Source organism: Procambarus clarkii, unplaced genomic scaffold (assembly GCF_040958095.1).
Source record: "Procambarus clarkii isolate CNS0578487 unplaced genomic scaffold, FALCON_Pclarkii_2.0 HiC_scaffold_408, whole genome shotgun sequence".
Lineage (NCBI taxonomy): Eukaryota > Metazoa > Arthropoda > Malacostraca > Decapoda > Cambaridae > Procambarus > Procambarus clarkii.
Window position 1 is genome coordinate 55409 of NW_027189441.1, and position 17790 is coordinate 73198.

The 17790-nt window shown below is 49.4% G+C and overlaps 1 protein-coding gene and 1 pseudogene across 1 annotated transcript in view; both read right to left on the reverse strand.

Moving 5' to 3' along the window:
• LOC138361471 (uncharacterized) overlaps positions 1 to 14043 on the reverse strand; it is a 47349-nt gene extending 33306 nt beyond the window's left edge. The window contains exon 1 of the mRNA XM_069320796.1: positions 13666 to 14043. The gene's annotated coding sequence lies outside the window, so the exon portion shown is untranslated. The remainder of the gene's footprint in view (positions 1 to 13665) is intronic.
• On the reverse strand, positions 14025 to 14204 carry LOC138361483 (U2 spliceosomal RNA; annotated as a pseudogene).
• Between the last annotated feature and the right edge of the window lie 3586 nt (positions 14205 to 17790).

The window sequence follows — 17790 nt, forward strand, 5'->3', positions numbered from 1 at the left end:
TTCCTCCCCATCTTGTCTGCTGCATATCTGCGATTCCCCTATTGTAAATATGGAGTTTCGCATTTCCCTTGGTTGTCGTCTAGACATGTGCATTGACGAGCATATCCTTGGGTTTGTCATGTTCACAGAAAATGGTACCATCCGTTTTCTATGTGCGGCGGCTGAGACGCCAGAGAGAGAAGGTAAACAAAAGAGCGTACAGGACGCCAGCCAAGCTTGGTAGCTACAAGTCATGTAATCATATTAAGTATTAAAGTCAGTAACCAAGTCATGACTTTACATCAACCCTACAACCAAGACTTCCTCAGTAACACACAAACACCACATTGGCGACGAGGATGAACTGTGAACGCAGGTATTTGTTCAGTTTCAAACACAAGGGAGAAGCATGCTGCCTGGAGGAGGAAGAGAAGCTGTGAGTGCCATACCCGATGCTGTATGCTAACCGATGCTGTGTGCTAACCAATGCTGTGTGCTAAACGATGCTGTGTGCTAACCAATGCTGTGTGCTAACCGATGCTGTGTGCTACCCAAGCTGTGTGCTACCCAAGCTGTGCTGAAGAAACAGTACTGAGGAATCTGCCGACGTTGTGTACGAAACGACGCTTTGATGTGTACAAAACCTGATGTTTTGGTTACGAAACGACGCTTCGTGCTACAAAATTCATCACACTGAACTGACTGCTGTACCAACTGCTGCACCAACTGCTGTACCAACTGCTGTACCAACTGCTGTACCAACTGCTGTACCAACTGCTGACAACTGCTGTGCTGCTGTGAGTAGGAACAACACATGTACACAAGGGCTAGGTAAGAAGTCAGTTGCTGCTATATTGTGCACTGTTGTGAACTTTTGCATTAAAATGCTTGTGTGCTTTGCAAAATTAAAGTAATTACAGTGAATTCTTGACTAACATATTCAGTGCAGTAAGTGTTTAATATTCTGAGGAACATTTAAGTGATAAGTTACATTTATTCAGTAAAAATGGCAAATATACCTCAGTTTCCTGCATTTGATCCTGACTGTGACCAGACAAACCTGTCACAGAGGTGGGTCAAATGGCTTAAAAAGTTTGAAAATTTGTTGATAGTTTCTGACATCAAAAGTGCTGAAAGAAAGCGTGCCTTTCTACTTCATTATGCAGGTGATAGAGTTTGTGACATCTTTGACACACTGAAAGACACTGGTGGTGCCAAAGATTATGACACTGCCAAAGCCAAACTAACAGAGCATTTCAAACCAAGGCAAAATACTGCAATGGAAATTATGCATTTCAGGAGAGCAAAACAACTCTCTAATGAAACTGTGGATCAATACCACACACGTCTGCAGGGTTTAGCAGCCCATTGTGAGTTTGCTGATGTTGACAAAGAAATCAAACAGCAAATAATTGAAACATGCACATCTACACGTCTCCGTCGAAGAGCTCTAGAACTTGTTGATGATGACAGTTCTCTTACCAAGATACTGGATATGGCTCGTCGAATGGAAGATGCTGCACGTGATGCTCGTGTCATGGAGTGCAGTGCTAATAACGGTTCTGCCACTGTTACTAACAGTGATGAGGTATGTAAGGTTCAGGGAGGACATCGTAATCAAAGAAGATATCATGGCAAACCTAACAGTAAATTTAGCCGAGAACCACGTCACAACAACTGGGGTCAAGGAACAAGGCTCAAGCAGTCACAACGACCCACATCAGAGGGTGTCAACAATAAATGTTACAATTGTGGAGGAGACTACCCACACCAAGATAATGTTTGTCCTGCTCAAGGTAGGAAGTGCTATGAGTGTGGAAAACTAGGTCATTTTGGTGCTATGTGTCGTTCCGCACTAAAGAAACCACAGTCAATGAATAAAAGCACTGTACGAGGATCAGGTCATAGAGGTCGAGGTGGTAAACACAATATTGCACCTCATATCCAGAATGTTAATAATATACAAGACAACATTTCATTACAACCAGTCTCAGATGACAGTGAATGTGATTATACTTATGGAGTACAAGCAATCACAGAATGGAATGATCTTCCAAACAACCCAGAGACATGTGTATACATTGCTGGTATTTGTCTCAAAGTTCTCATTGACACTGGATCAAACATTGACACCATTGCCGAGTGCCACTATGAAAAATTTAAAAAACAGTTCCCAAAGCTTGAGAACTATAATGGCAAAGCCACTGCCTATGCTTCAAAGGTAGCCTTGCCAGTGATTGGAACTTTCACTGCAGAGATTAAGTCAAAGAATGCAATGCTCATTACTACATTCCATGTTGTTAGGAATGCAAAGGAGTCTTTACTCAGTTACAAGACTTCAACCAAATTGGGGCTACTTCAGCTTTCTAATGCTGTAGCAGTGGAATCTGCAAACAATGTTGATGGTATTGTTGCTGAATTTTCGGATCGATTTAAATCCATAGGTTGTTATACTGATAGCAAAGTACATCTGCATATCAACCCAGATGTAATTCCAGTTGCCCAACCACATCGCCGACAACCATTCCATACTCGCAAGAAAGTTGATGCCGAACTGGATAGGCTGATGGAACTAGATATCATTGAACCAGTAACAGGCCCAACACCATGGGTAAGCCCAATTGTCACTCCACCAAAGCCGAAGAATCCAGATGAGATACGCATTTGTGTGGACATGCGTGTTCCCAACAAGGCAATAATGCGTGAACGCCATCCTACACCGACTGTAGATGATATGATCTACCGCTTGAATGGTGCAACTGTATTCAGCAAGTTAGATTTAAACAAGGGCTATCATCAGCTTGAACTTGATGAGGAGAGTCGATTCATCACAACGTTTACGACACATCGAGGTTTGTATAGGTACAAGCGCCTGAGTTTTGGTATCAACAGTGCTGCCGAGGTATTCCAGCACATCATCAGCCAGGTATTGCAAGACATACCTAATGCTGACAACATGTCTGATGACATCATTGTTTATGGCCGTACCCAAGCTGAACACGACAAAGCTCTTCGTGCAACATTGCAACGCTTACGAGAAAAGAATCTGACGTTAAGCCGAGCAAAGTGTGAGTTCAATCAACATAAAATTGAATTCTTTGGACATGTACTTAGTGACAAAGGTCTGTCTCCAGATCCTAAGAAAGTTGCAGATATCAAGAATGCTGCACCTCCTTCAACGTCCACTGAAGTACATAGTTTTCTGGGAATGGCAAACTACTGTTCTCGCTTCATTCCAGATTTTGCTACCATTACAAAGCCTCTACGTGAGCTCCTGAAGAAAAACGCATCATGGTACTGGAGCGATATCGAGCAAAATGCATTTGATGCTGTGAAAGATGCACTAGTAGAGAATGTGACTACTGCATACTTTGATCCATCAATGGACACTGAGTTAACGGTGGATGCTAGTCCTGTTGGATTAGGTGCTGTTTTAGCCCAACACAAACCTGGTCAACCAGATTCCAGAGTAGTAATTGCCTACGCCAGCCGTTCTCTCACAGATGTTGAGCAACGATACAGTCAGACAGAGAAGGAAGCTCTTGCTCTTGTATGGGGCTGTGAACACTTCAATGTGTATCTGCTTGGTGCACCCTTCACCACGATAGTCACTGACCACAAACCGTTGGAGACCATCTTCAATAATCCAAAGTCCAAACCACCAGCTCGCATTGAGAGATGGGCTCTTCGTCTGCAACCATACAACTTTACGGTGAAATACAAGCCGGGTGCAGGCAATCCCGCTGATTACATCAGTCGACATCCTGCCAACAGTTTCACCATCACCAAGCATCAGCAAGTTGCCGAGGAATATGTACACTCTGTAACCTGTGATGCAGTCCCTAAGGCTCTTACTCTTGATGAAATCCGTACTGCAACCCTAGAGGACCCAACTCTGCAAGCAACAGTGGATGCATTGACTAAGAAAAAGTTTCCACGCATCCCACCCTCAGGAGTTGACCAAGATGCATTCAAAGCACTTGAACGCATCCAGACAGAATTAAGTGTTACGCAACAACGCGACACTGTGCTGCGAGGTACTCGTATCGTGATTCCAGCTGTTCTCCAGCAACGTGCTCTGAAGCTTGCACATCAAGGACACCAAGGTCTTGTTAGGACGAAACAGCTGCTACGAGAAAAGGTGTGGTTTCCTGGCATTGATCGTCAAGCAAAGGATATGCATGATGCCTGTGTCCCTTGCCAAGCTGCAGTGGATACTTCAAGACCAACACCTCTACAACCTTCACCACTACCTGCTGCACCATGGACGGAAGTATCAATGGACTTCTGCGGACCACTACCAACTGGAGAGTACTTGATGGTAGTCATTGATGATCACTCACGTTATCCAGAAGTAGAAATCATCAATTCCACATCTGCAAAGGCCGTCATCCCGAAACTTGACAAGATCTTTTCAAACTTTGGCATTCCTGAAGTTGTCAAGACGGACAATGGACCGCCATTCAATGGACAAGACTTTGTCAACTTTGCTGAGCATATTGGATTCAAACACCGCCGTGTGATGCCACTACATCCTCAAGCAAATGGAGAAGTTGAGAGATTCATGCAACCTCTCATGAAAGCGGTACGCTGTGCTCATGCCGAAGGACGATCCTGGAAACAAGCTATGTATGCTTTTCTCAGGAACTACCGTGCAACACCACATGGAACACTGGGCAAGTCGCCTGGCGAACTTTTATTTGGACGTCCTATGAGAATCGCACTACCCGTCATGCCAGCCGAGGTAACGGATAAACGTCTCGCTCAGAAGGATGCACTAGCCAAGGGCAAAATGAAAATTGCTCATGATCAACGTGCAAAGGAACAGTTCATAAAGGTTGGTGACACTGTTCTCGTTAAAAAGAAAAAAGAGGGAAAGTTAGATATGCCGTATGATACAAAACCATATAAAGTGATTAGTGTAAAAGGAACTATGGTAACAGCTAGTAATAGAGATCATAGTATAACACGTAATATGGCTTATTTCAAAGTGATTCCAACTAGTGTAGAAAATGATGAAGTGCAAAGTCGTGCAAAAGAAAAAAAAATAGTTATAACCCGACAAACAATTCATCAAGGGATGTTATTGCATTTAAGGACTCTCGTCCTAAACGTCATGTTAAACGCCCTACACGATTTGATGATTAATTGTGTTCCTATGTAATGAAAAGTATTTACTTATTATGCTAAACTAAATTTAATATTGTTTGAATAATGCAGATATCTCATTCAATATTTTGTAACTTTGTATTACAGTTTCTTTCATGTTTAACATTGCATATGTATTTTTAACATTGAAATCCTTTGTGGAAAAGATTAAGTTGTTTAAATTCTTTGTGTGCTTAATTAATGTTAAATGTATGCAGTATCTCTTGATATGGTAATAACTTACTTTGTGTCAATAACTTTGCTTTGTGCTACAAGCATGGTAGACATCCTGTATTCATTCTTTTTAAAGAAAAGGAGGGATGTCATGTTCACAGAAAATGGTACCATCCGTTTTCTATGTGCGGCGGCTGAGACGCCAGAGAGAGAAGGTAAACAAAAGAGCGTACAGGACGCCAGCCAAGCTTGGTAGCTACAAGTCATGTAATCATATTAAGTATTAAAGTCAGTAACCAAGTCATGACTTTACATCAACCCTACAACCAAGACTTCCTCAGTAACACACAAACACCACAGGGTTAGTTTTAGATGCAATTCTTCACAGGCTGCAGAGGTGATGTTAATGAGGTTCTGTAGGCCTTCCGCTGTCCTGGAGAGCAGGGTTATATCATCTGCGTAGGCAAGGCAGGGATGCTTGAGACCTGGGTCTGCTTGTAATCCGGTGTTGATGATGGTCCTCAGTATAGGTTCAATGGCGATGTTGAATAATAGGCCACTGATGGGGCATCCTTGCCTGACCCCACAGTCAACTGGGATATCATTCGTTTCACCACTCGCCGTTTGAATCTTGGTGGAATTTCCTCTTGTAATGCCCTGGATCACCGTGACAAAGTCTGCTCCCATGCCCATCCCTGTGAGGGAGGCGTCGATGAGCTCTAATGGCACGGAACCAAAGGCGTTTGTGAGGTCATGTGACGCAATGCAAATCTCTTTATTGCTGTCTCGTGCCTCGTCAAGGTAGTGCTGGATAATGTAATTGTGCTCAAGGACCCCGTCTGATGCCATAAATCCTTTTTGCGCAGAGCACAGGGCCTGATTTTGCTCAATCTCCTCAGTCTTGCAGCCAGAACTCCTGTGTATAACTTGTAAATTGTCCTACACAGAGCAATGGGCCGCCAATTGTTGATTGCGTGTGGGTCACCATCCTTGGGTATGAGGATGGTTCGTGACGTCTTCCAGTCCTGGGGGATCCTCTTCTGTTGCAGGCAGATGTTGAAGATCGCCGCTATTACCTTACAGTCGGGGTCAGCCTGCTTCCAGTGTCTGTAGGTGATTCTGTCGTTCCCTGGGGCACTGTTTTCAGCTCTCATTAGCCTGACCTCCACTTCCCCTTCTCTAATTGGGTCCAGGTTAATTTCAGCGCGATCTTCCTGCGCTTCAGGTATGGACTGGAGTGTGACTGGGTCTTCTATTGGTGGTTGAGCGGCTAGTACCTCTGAAAAATGCCTCTCTATGATCTCACAGGGGATCTCACAGCGGCGACTTTCCCCTGATGTGATCAGCCTCACCGCCCTTCGTCGGTTTCTTCTGTAAAGGCGTTGGATCGCCTTGCAGTCGTTGACATCGATGGCTGAGGGGGCTGGTCTACTCTCGTCTATCCGGATGTTGCAGTGGGCTTGAACCGCCTCTGTAATTTCATTCAGGAGGCTCGAGAACTCGTCCCAGTCCGGGGAGCGTAGCAGTGCCAGCAGGGGAGCGTAGAAGGGTTCTAGTGCCCAATCTTGGGTCGCCTCATCTGGTTGCAGTTCTGGTTGGTCGGCTTCGTCTGGTTCTTTATCTAGCCGTACCGCTTCATCACCGTTGTCAAGTATTTGTGACACATCACCCCCGTGGTCTTCGTTGTCGTCCTCGCCGCTAGCTTCTGGGGAGGCCCGGTCTTCGTCCTCAGGCCCTGTGGGATCAGGGTAGGTAGGGGAGGGGTGTTGGGGGAAAGGAACCTGTATCACAATGGGTGATCACAAGTGAGTGGGGGGTGGTCGGTGAGGCTGTGGGTGCTGGAGAGGGGGTAGGATTGGTGGGGGTGAGGGGGTGGGGGATGGTACTGGGGATAAAGGAATAGGTGATGCAGGTGGTGGTGCGGGTTCATGGATGGGGTTGGTGGGTGGGGGGGGTAGGGTGTCAGGGCGGTGAGGTGCTGGTTCAGGTGCTGGGGTGCGGGGTGGCGCCCTTCCGTCTGGGTCCTGTTGGTTTTCATTCCGTCGCTCCTGGCCTGTTCGTCTCACATGGTATAGCTCATGACTCATTTTCCCTATGACTGAATTGAATGAAAAGTCGCAATTCGGTCTGTTACATGGGAACGCTAACTGGACGCTGTCATCTTGTCTTGCTGCCACAATTCCTTGAAGCCGGGCACATGAATGGGTATACGGTCTTTGTCCCAGCGTTTTCCTGCACCCTGCACACTTGTATCTTGTTCGCCCGATCTTGATGTTGTGGCCACCACTCAGGTGTCTCACTAGGGATACTCTCTTACACGTCCATGATTTCCCTGAGTGGACGTGAGGGCAGGCGGTCTCAGTGCACTTGAAGTGCCTTGGTAGTGGGAACCATATGGTGAGGGTGGTTCCCTGTCTTTGTGGTTGTTGGTCCGCGCTTGGGGTGTCTGGGGCTGCCCTGTTGGCGTCGTTCTCTTCTCCAGGGGCAGGGGACCCACGGTGAGGGGGTCTTTGTGTATTATTCTGATCGTTTATTGCCCCAGGGGTTCCGTTCCTCACTTGGTTCAGGAGCCCGTTGATCTCCTGGCTCATTGTTAGGGCATCCCGGCTGTCATTACTGCTGTCAGACTCATTCTGAACCCTCCTGAATGTATAGCGCCTGTTCTGGGGTCTTTGGGAGACAGGGCTGTCCCAGAAGTCTTGTTCGTCGCTGACGCCGACCCCCGAAACCGTCACCTGGACCGTGGCTGTCTGGGAGTCGTTGCTGGGGTCGGCCCTGGTGGTAGAAATCTTGGTGGAGCCAGGGCCGGCCCTCAGGGATGTATTGCCGGCACCAACCCTACAGGGCTTGCTTGTGTAGTGTGTTCCTGGGCGAGCGTCGCTGGCGCCGACCCCTGGTCCAGTCTCCGGAACTATGGATGTCTGGGAGTCGTCGCTAGGGTCGGCCCTGGTGGTGTATGTCTTGGCACTGCCAGGGCCTGCCCTTAGTGGTGTATTGCAGGCACAAGCCCTCAATTGTTTGTTGGTGGAGCCAGCCCTAGGGCTAGTGTCGCTGGAGCCGACCCCGGGGCATGCGTCGCTGGTGCCGACCCCCAGATCCGCGGGCGTCGAGCCGGACCTCAGGTGTGGAGCGCTAGCTAATCTGGGCTTATTGGCCTGGTCGCTGAAGCCGATCCCGCCAGCTGATGTGACTAAGTCGCCTAAGCCGACCCCAGATGTAAAACTGTAGAACGGCGTCCTAGATGGAGTCGTCCTTGGAGCCCACATGTCAGGGTCGTCCTCGGGGCTGTCATCGCTGATGATGGTCGTCTCATCAGGGACCGTTTTCACATTCCTGGCCCCCGGGTTTGTTCTGCCGAAGGTGGTAGCAGTAGGGGTCCCACTCGAGGCCGCCTCGCCAAGGGCGACCTCGGGGCGTCTGGTATCGTCATTAGCCGGCCTCGTAGCGCTGGCCTCCTTCCCGTCGCTTCTCGAGTCGACCCCACCCGAAGCCAGCCTCCCAAGACTGACCCCAGGGTGGGGGAGTGTGGTCCTCCTCGAAGCCTCGCCAAGGGCGACCTTGGTACAACCGGCGTCGTGTGGTGTGTCCTGGTCCTGCTTCACCGCGCTGACTCCCTCGTCCTCGTCGACCCCACCCTGAGCCAGCCGCACAGGACTGACCCCAGGGCGGGGGAGTAGGGTCCTCCTCGAGGCCGCCTCGCCAAGGGCGACCTCGGTGTTGCTGGAAGGGTCACAGGGTAGCCTCACTTCCACATTTCTGCCTCGCGAGTCGACCCCACCCTGAGCCAGCCGCACAGGACTGACCCCAGGGCGGGGGAGTAGGGTCCTCCTCGAGGCCGCCTCGCCAAGGGCGACCTCGGTGGAGCAAGCAGCGTCACAGAGCGGCCTCACCTCAACATCCTTGCCTCGCACGTCGACCCCACCCTGGGCCAGCCGCACAGGACTGACCTCAGGGCGGAGGGGTAAGGTCCTCCTTGAGGCCGCCTCGCCAAGGGCGACCTCGGTGGTGCTAGAAGGGTCAAGGGGTAGCCTCACCACCTCCCTGCTTCGCGCGTCGACCCCACCCTGGGCCAGCCGCACAGGACCGACCCCAGGGTGGGGGAGTAAGATCCTCCTCGAGGCCGCCTCGCCAAGGGCGACCCCGGTGGTGCTAGTGGAGTCACGGGGTAGCCTCACGTCACCGTCCACTCCCTGCGCGTCGACCTTACCCTGAGCCAGCCGCACAGGACTGACCCCAGGGCAAGGGAGTATGGTCCTCCTCGAGGCCACTTCGCCAAGGACGACCCCGGTGGTGCTAGTGGAGTCACGGGGTAGCCTCACATCATCGTCCACACCCTGCGCGTCGACCTTACCCTGAGCCAGCCGCACAGGACTGACCCCAGGGCAAGGGAGTATGGTCCTCCTCGAGGCCGCCTCGCCAAGGGCGACCCCGGTGGTGCTAGTGGAGTCACGGGGTAGCCTCACATCACCTTCCACACCCTGCGCGTCGACCTTACCCTGAGCCAGCCGCACAGGACTGACCCCAGGGCAAGGGAGTATGGTCCTCCTCGAGGCCGCCTCGCCAAGGGCGACCCCGGTGGTGCTAGTGGAGTCACGGGGTAGCCTCACATCACCTTCCACACCCTGCGCGTCGACCTTACCCTGAGCCAGCCGCACAGGACTGACCCCAGGGCAAGGGAGTATGGTCCTCCTCGAGGCCGCCTCGCCAAGGGCGACCTCGGTGTTGTTTGTGGAGTGGGCCAGCCTCACAGCGCTGACCCCCGCGTTTCTGCCTCGGGCGTCGACCCTACCCCGAGCCAGCCTCCCAAGACTGACCCCAGAGTGGGGGAGTATTGTCCTCCTTGAGGCCGCCTCGCCAAGGGCGACCTCATGTCCAGCGGTCGTCGTCATCCACGTGGTCGATTCGTCTAAGTCGATCACCAGACAGTCGTCACTGGAGTCGTCCCTGGAATCGTCATCTTCCACTTTCACATCGCTGGGGTCAGGGCAGGCAGTCGTCTTCGAGTCGTGGTCCATCTTGAGCACTGAGGCCGACTCACCAAGGTCGACCTCGGGTCCCACCGTCGTCGCTGGTCCATCTTTCAGGCGGCCAGTGTGGTGTCGGTACTGTGGGTTGTGTTTGTGGGCAGCGACCTGGGTTGCCGCCTGCAGGGTTTGGTCCTCCTCCACCCATGGGACCGTCAGCCTTGAAGGCCGTCGCGGATCCATCACAAGTGATAGAAGCACGAGGCCGTGACTGGGACAGAGACAGACATTGACTATGTTGCCCCATTAACTCCGAAAAACGGGCGTGCGGACGACAACACAATCAATGTGAACATAGGCTATGTTCATCCTCCAGCACCTGGCTCAAGGCACAGATGTGGAGGAAGACAGAGTCTATGGTCTCTCCTTTAGGCGACTGGCCCCGGACAAGCCAGCCCCTGAAGGTCGACGGCAATCACGGGGGACTTGCCGTCTTGCCAGCCACTATGTAAAGTTTGAGGAGCTTGCTCCCCCTTTTACCAGTGATCGGTTCTGGGCTAACTCCCAAATCCGCCACTAGATGGCTGGACGGTCGGTGTTGGTGGAAGCGCGCTCGCTGATTGGGCCGGCCCTTTAACTCCTCCTAACCCGGAGGGGAAGTTCGTGCGGACACCTACACAATCTATGCAAGCATAAATTGAGTTTCCCTCCGAGCTCCTTGAGCCTTGTACAAGGCAGAAGCTCAGAGAGAAACGCAATTTATTGCGTTTCCCACCGAAAGACTGGCCCCGGACAAGCCAGTCGGTGGAGGTGGACAGCAAGCCTCACGGCTTGCTGTCCACCTCCACCGACTGTAGTATCGTAGTGTAGTACTGTACTATCGTCCTCACCGTTGGAGGCGGATGGGCGACGCGGCGACCCACTTCCTTCTCCCTACAGGTAGTTTTAAGACTACCAGGATCGCTAAAGTGTAGATTCTACTATCCCTTTAACCCCTTTCGGACGAGCGGACGATAGTACAGTACTACACTTTGATCTTAGCCAAAAGGCTGAGAAGCGATAGGATGCATGGTTGCTCTGCAACACCAGGCAACAATTGCGGCTAGAAACCACGTAGCGAGTTTCAATTGCAAAAGGGCATGTGATTATCGTTGAGTACTATTCGAATTCAAGCATACATATAAACGCCATGCAGTAAAGGCTTTAACCATTTCTTACCTGATCAATGAATTTATATATATATGCAAATTCATGATATTACATGGTTTCATTCATGAGTAGTGAATATGTAACTGGCGGCAAAGTGGTAAACAGACTCGCGTGGCGTTTCACGAATTCGCTCCTGGCCAGGGAGTATAGCGCTTAACTCTAATACATAAACCTCCATTTGTCATGTGTCTTAAGGTAGCTACAGCTTTTGAAAAGTACAATAACGAATTAAAAGTGCAAGGGGCCTGTTACGCCAACGCTCGTCAAAAAATATAAATAGGAGACGTTCTCTCTCTGATACCATAACAGAAAACGAACAGCACTATTACGCGCCAACTATTCCATTTTTGTATATATATCACGACTTTTTCACATCTAACACTTTGCTTGATACATCGTTTTCACAAACCGGAGACGAGGCGAAGCGAGGCAGGGCTGGGTGGCGAGAGGCTAGAGGCTAGAGGCTAGAGGCTAGAGGCTAGAGGCGAGAGGCGAGAGGCGAGAGGCGAGAGGCGAGAGACGAGAGACGAGAGACGAGAGACGAGAGACGAGAGACGAGAGACGAGAGACGAGAGACGAGAGACGAGAGACGAGAGACGAGAGACGAGAGACGAGAGACGAGAGACGAGAGACGAGAGACGAGAGACGAGAGACGAGAGACTAGAGACTAGAGACTAGAGACTAGAGACTAGAGACGAGAGACGAGAGACGAGAGACGAGAGACGAGAGACGTGACGTGATGCCATGCCATGCCATGCCATGCCATGCCATGCCATTCAATGCCTTGTGATTCAATACCATGCAGTTCAATGCGATGCGATGCAATGACATGCGATTCGATGCCATGCGAGGCGAGGCGAGGCGATGCATCATCTAACATAACGCGATTCCCTGGAAAACGACTCTGTTGTTGAATGAACAACAAAGTTAAGATATAAGAAGATGTAAGTAATTCGAGAAGTCTGAGTACTGTAGGTACTATAGCAAATTCATTGCTTAATATATGTGAATGTGTAAGGAATCCATCCATCGCTTTTACCGAGTATACAAATACTCGGTCATTGTTGGTGTTTAGGGAGGTAAATGAAGTATTGCAAAGCTAATTACGAAACTAGCTTTCACAATGACATTTGGTGGTTGGTCGCTTTGCAAATTATAGTAGATTCTATATCAATTTTATTCGTTATTTTACGTGAATGAATGTGTGCCTGCATACATTGCCTAAATAAAGAATGTAAATATACGTCGGTGGTGTTTAGAGGGGTGAATGAAGCATTTGAAATCTAAATAGGAAACTAGCATTCAAATGGAGAGGGGTGAGAGTGCAGGTGCGCTTGAACTTGGGTGGGTTCTGGGTTTCATTGACGTATATATTACAGGTGAATGTGTGCATCGAATGCTCGATTGAAGTATATAAATACACATTGTTAGTGTGTATTGAGGTAAATGATGGATTGTAAAGCTAATCAAGACACTGGAATTCACTTTGAGGCTAGTGGCTGGCCGGCTGGCAGGCAAGCGTGGAAGTGGCAAACGATCGTTGAGTTGCCGTGTAAAACCACACCAAAGCAACACCTCCCTCCATCTCAAGTCGAATTTCGTCTTTATTACGCATTGGTACATTCCAGCAATGGTAAATTAAATAGATAAACGTCTAATCTTGATGTATGTATGAATATAATTTCGCCGTCAGAGCCGACTAAGGAATTCCGAGTGATATACACACACACTCCTCCCTCCCTCACTCACAAGGGAGAGTGAGTAAGTAATTTCGTAAAAAAAGAGAATAGCATGCCAACAATGGGTAACTATTATAGTTAGGTTCTCGATCATAGTAAACCCGTTGATTTAGAGTTTATTTGCACAATGACCACATCATATTAGATGCCATTTAAATACCAAATCCAGTTCTCCAGTAAATGCAGACACAAGTCTAACACTATTCAACCCATCTCTACCAGCCTTTTCATAACAAACCACTAAGCTACCTAAACCAGTTTCCACACTTATATAAATAGAGAAAAACTTCACCCTATATAACCTATCTCAGAAAACAAACAAAATCAATTAAAATTGCACTAACTGGCAACCCCCCATTCATAAAATCAACTTCTTTCCTTCCACACCAACCATCGTATTTCTTTGCTCGCACATAATCTTTAATCTAAAGTTATTAAATGATATTACTCACCTCACTCTCCTTCTTTCTCCTTCTTTCTCCTTCCTTCCTTCCTTCCTTCCTTCCTTCCTTCCTTCCTTCCTTCCTTCCTTCCTTCCTTCCTTCCTTCCTTCCTTCCTTCCTTCCTTCCTTCCTTCCTTCCTTCCCTCTAACTCGTTGCAGTTGTTCAGCTTCGACCCATCAAACCCGGACTCGACTGACGACTCACTTCTGCTGCTCGTTCCAAGGCTTTTTCCTCATACGATGTTGGCTGGTGTGAAGTAATTACTGCAATTCAAATTAACACGATTCATTAATGTACATAACCAATTAACATAATCGTCTCCTACTTGATTTTGACTAGTTGATAGGGTTGTTTTTGGTCTCCCCGAAGGGAGTGGACCGATCCCAGAGGTACTGCAATACCGGGCCGATCCGCGGCAAAGGTGGAGCAAGCTCCTAGCACTTCGCCATGTTGCAAAAATCAGTTTAATATCGAGGATCCCACATGGGGATCGTATCAGATATTAAGCTGATAAGAACAGATTTAATTTTTTATTGACGAATGTTTTACATATTGCTTACAATAGCCTTGTGTCTTCACAAGGGTGCATGGTTACATAGTTACATTGGTGTACATAGAATATAATATACATTTTCATACATATGTTGTTAAGGGATCTTTATTTACATTGTGCCGTCTGCCATTAAAAAACTCAAAACAGATGTAATATACAAATTGATATTCTGAAATGAGAAAAAGGTACAGACATGTAATCTAGTATTGTCGAGCGCCTGTGATGTGCTCTATGTACATCATCCGTGACCACCGGATGGTGTCGCTCACGCATAGCCTCCTGAACAGCCTCTGATATCTTCTAGAGGCCAGTCTGTTCATTGGTTTGTCGTTCTTAGGGTCGTATGACCCGAGTGATCCTACAATGAAGGCATATACAGTGACCTGCCTGTAGGTCCGTCTCATTGTCGCTGCTAGTTCTGCATACTTTTCTTCTTTGCCTAGTCTAGCTTCTGCAAAGGCGTCTGGTCCGTTTTCGAAGGGGCAAGTGACGTCAATCAGCATCACCTCTCCGTTCTTTTCAAGAACAATGTCTGGTCTTAGTACATTGTTTGTTCCTGGGACTTGCCGGTTAGTGGATATGATCTTCCAGTGTCTTCCTTCTGAGGCCTTCAGGATACGATCGACCAACGCGTTGTGTCGCTGGATCATCGCATTTGACAGCCTCAGGCAATGGTTGATGACGTGGGGTAGCGTCTCGTTCTGGTGGCGACATCTCCTACACCGTTGGTCTCCGTTGGTGTTGAACCGGCGGGCTCCATTTAGGGGTAGAAGATTCAGTCGTGCCCTGTGAATGAAACGCCAGTCAGCAAAGGTTGTAAAAGCCCCGTCCCTAATAAATGCAGACGAAGCCCTCTCCCTCCCAACTTGTTCCATTACTTTCCCCTGGTCTGGTTTACTTCTCAGGTCGTCGTCGCGAAGGCTTCTGTGATGGTTTCTGATGTTCCTTGCGACCAACCTTCTTTCTTTGTGAGTCATAGTTCTTTCCCCACAACAGACTTCCAATGCATCTCCATCTGTAGACCACTTGGTGTTCAACCTTCCTGACGAGTTGCGGGCTCTTGACCAGAGCGTCTCATGTCCAGAGGGTCTTTGTTCCAAGTCGTCTTTTGAGAGATACTGGCATACATTTTCCAGAGTTGCTTCTTGGCGAATTCTTCGCGACGTTACTCTCTTGCAGTCGTCCCTGGCAATATTCCTCGTTTCTAGATCCGGCGTGGTGAGAAGTTTGAATGCGGAGTCTATGACGAATATGTCGGAGTCTTCTGCGGCGAGGGGTATGCCGCACGAGCCTGCTGCACTCTTTCCATACAGGTAGCCATTGGTTGCCCGCTGTGGCAGGTATAGAGTTTCTTTTATTAATGGTCTTAAACGGTCATCAAGTTCCTGCCAGTCTCCCTTTCTCAGTTGCCAAGTTCTCATGGCGAACACCGTTGTTGGGAAGACGAAGGACTTCAGGGCATCGATCCTCTGCCAGGGAGCCAATTTACTTGACATTATGGCTACGCCTAGTTGCTTGAACTCATCGATTGCGTTTGCGTTCGGGAGGAGGTGGAAACCTACCGGTCTACCTAGGAATTTGGTTTCCTCCCCATCTCGTCTGCTGCAAATCTGCGATTCCCCTATTGTAAATATGGAGTTTCGCATTCCCCTTGGTTGTCGTCCAGACATGTGCATTGACGAGCATTTCCTTGGGTTGAGTTTTAGATGCAACTCTTCACAGGCTGCAGAGGTGATGTTGATGAGGTTCTGTAGGCCTTCCGCTGTCCTGGAGAGCAGGGTTATGTCATCTGCGTAGGCAAGGCAGGGATGCTTGAGACCTGGGTCTTCTTGTAGTCCGGTGTTGATGATGGACCTCACTATAGGTTCAATGGCGATGTTGAATAATAAGCCACTGATGGGGCATCCTTGTCTGACCCCGCAATCAGCTGGGATATCATTTGTTTCACCACTCGCCGTTTGAATCTTGGTGGAATTTCCTCTTGTAATGCCCTGGATCACCGTGACAAAGTCTGCTCCCACGCCCATCCGTGTGAGGGAGGCGTCGATGAGTTCTAATGGCACGGAACCAAAGGCGTTTGTGAGGTCAAGTGACGCAATGCAAATCTCTTTGTTGCTGTCTCGTGCCTCGTCAAGGTAGTGCTGGATGATGTAATTGTGCTCAAGGACCCCGTCTGATGCCATAAATCCTTTTTGCGCAGAGCACAGGGCCTGATTTTGCTCAATCCATCTCCTCAGTCTTGCGGCCAGAACTCCTGTGTATAACTTGTAGATTGTCCTACACAGAGCAATGGGCCGCCAATTATTGATGTCGTGTGGGTCACCATCCTTGGGAATGAGGATGGTTCTTGACGTTTTCCAGTCCTGGGGGATCTTTTTCTGTTGCAGGCAGATGTTGAATATCGCCGCTATCACCTTACAGTCAGGGTCAGCCTGTTTCCAGTGTCTGTAGGTGATTCTGTCATTCCCAGGGGCGCTGTTTTCAGCTCTCATCAGCCTAACCCCCACTTCCCCTTCTCTAATTGGGTCCAGATTAATTTCAGCGCGATCTTCCTGTGCTTCCGGTATGGACTGGAGTGTGGCTGGGTCTTCTATTGGTGGTTGAGCGGCTAGGACCTCTGAGAAATGCCTCTCTATGGTCTCACAGGGGATCTCACAGCGGCGACTTTCTCCTGATGTGATCAGCCTCACTGCCCTTCGTCTGTTCCTTCTGTAAAGGCGTTGGATCGCCTTGCAGTTGTTGACATCGATGGCCGGGGGGGCTGGTCTACTCTCGTCTACCCGGATGTTGCAGTGGGCTTGGACCGCTTCTGTAATTTCGTTCAGGAGGCTCGAGAACTCGCCTCAGTCCGGGGAGCGTAGCAGTGCCAGTAGGGGAGCGTAGAAGGGTTCAAGTGCCCAGTCTTGGGTCGCCTCATCTGGTTGCAGTTCTTGTTGGTCGGCCTCGTCTGGTTCTTGATCTAGCCGTACCGCTTCATCACCGTTGTCAAGTATTTGAGACACATCACCCACGTGGTCTTCATTGTCGTCCTCGCCGCTCGCCTCTGGGGAGGCCCGGTCTTCGTCCTCATGCCCTGTGGGGTCAGGGTGGATAGGAGAGGGGTGTTGGGGGAAAGGAACCTGTATCACAATGGGTGATAGAGGGGGGGGTGGTCGGTGAGGCTGTGGGTGCTGGAGAGGGGGTAGGATTGGTGGGGGTGAGGGGGTGGGGGATGGTACTGGGGATAAAGGAATAGGTGATGCGGGTGGTGGTGGTGTGGGTTCAAGGATGGGGTTGGTGGGTGGGGGGGGTAGGGTGTCAGGGCGGTGAGGTGCTGGGTCAGGTGCTTGGGTGCGGGGTGGCTCCCTTCCTTCTGGGTCCTGTTGGTTGTCGTTCCGTCGTTCCGGGCCTGTTCGTCTCACGTGGTACAGTTCATGACTCATTTTCCCTATGACTGAATTGCATGAAAAGTCGCAATTCGGTCTGTTACATGGGAACGCTAACTGGACGCTGTCATCTTGTCTTGCTGCCATAATACCTTGAAGCCGAGCACATGAGTGGGTGGACGGTCTTTGTCCCAACGTTTTTCTGCACCCTGCAC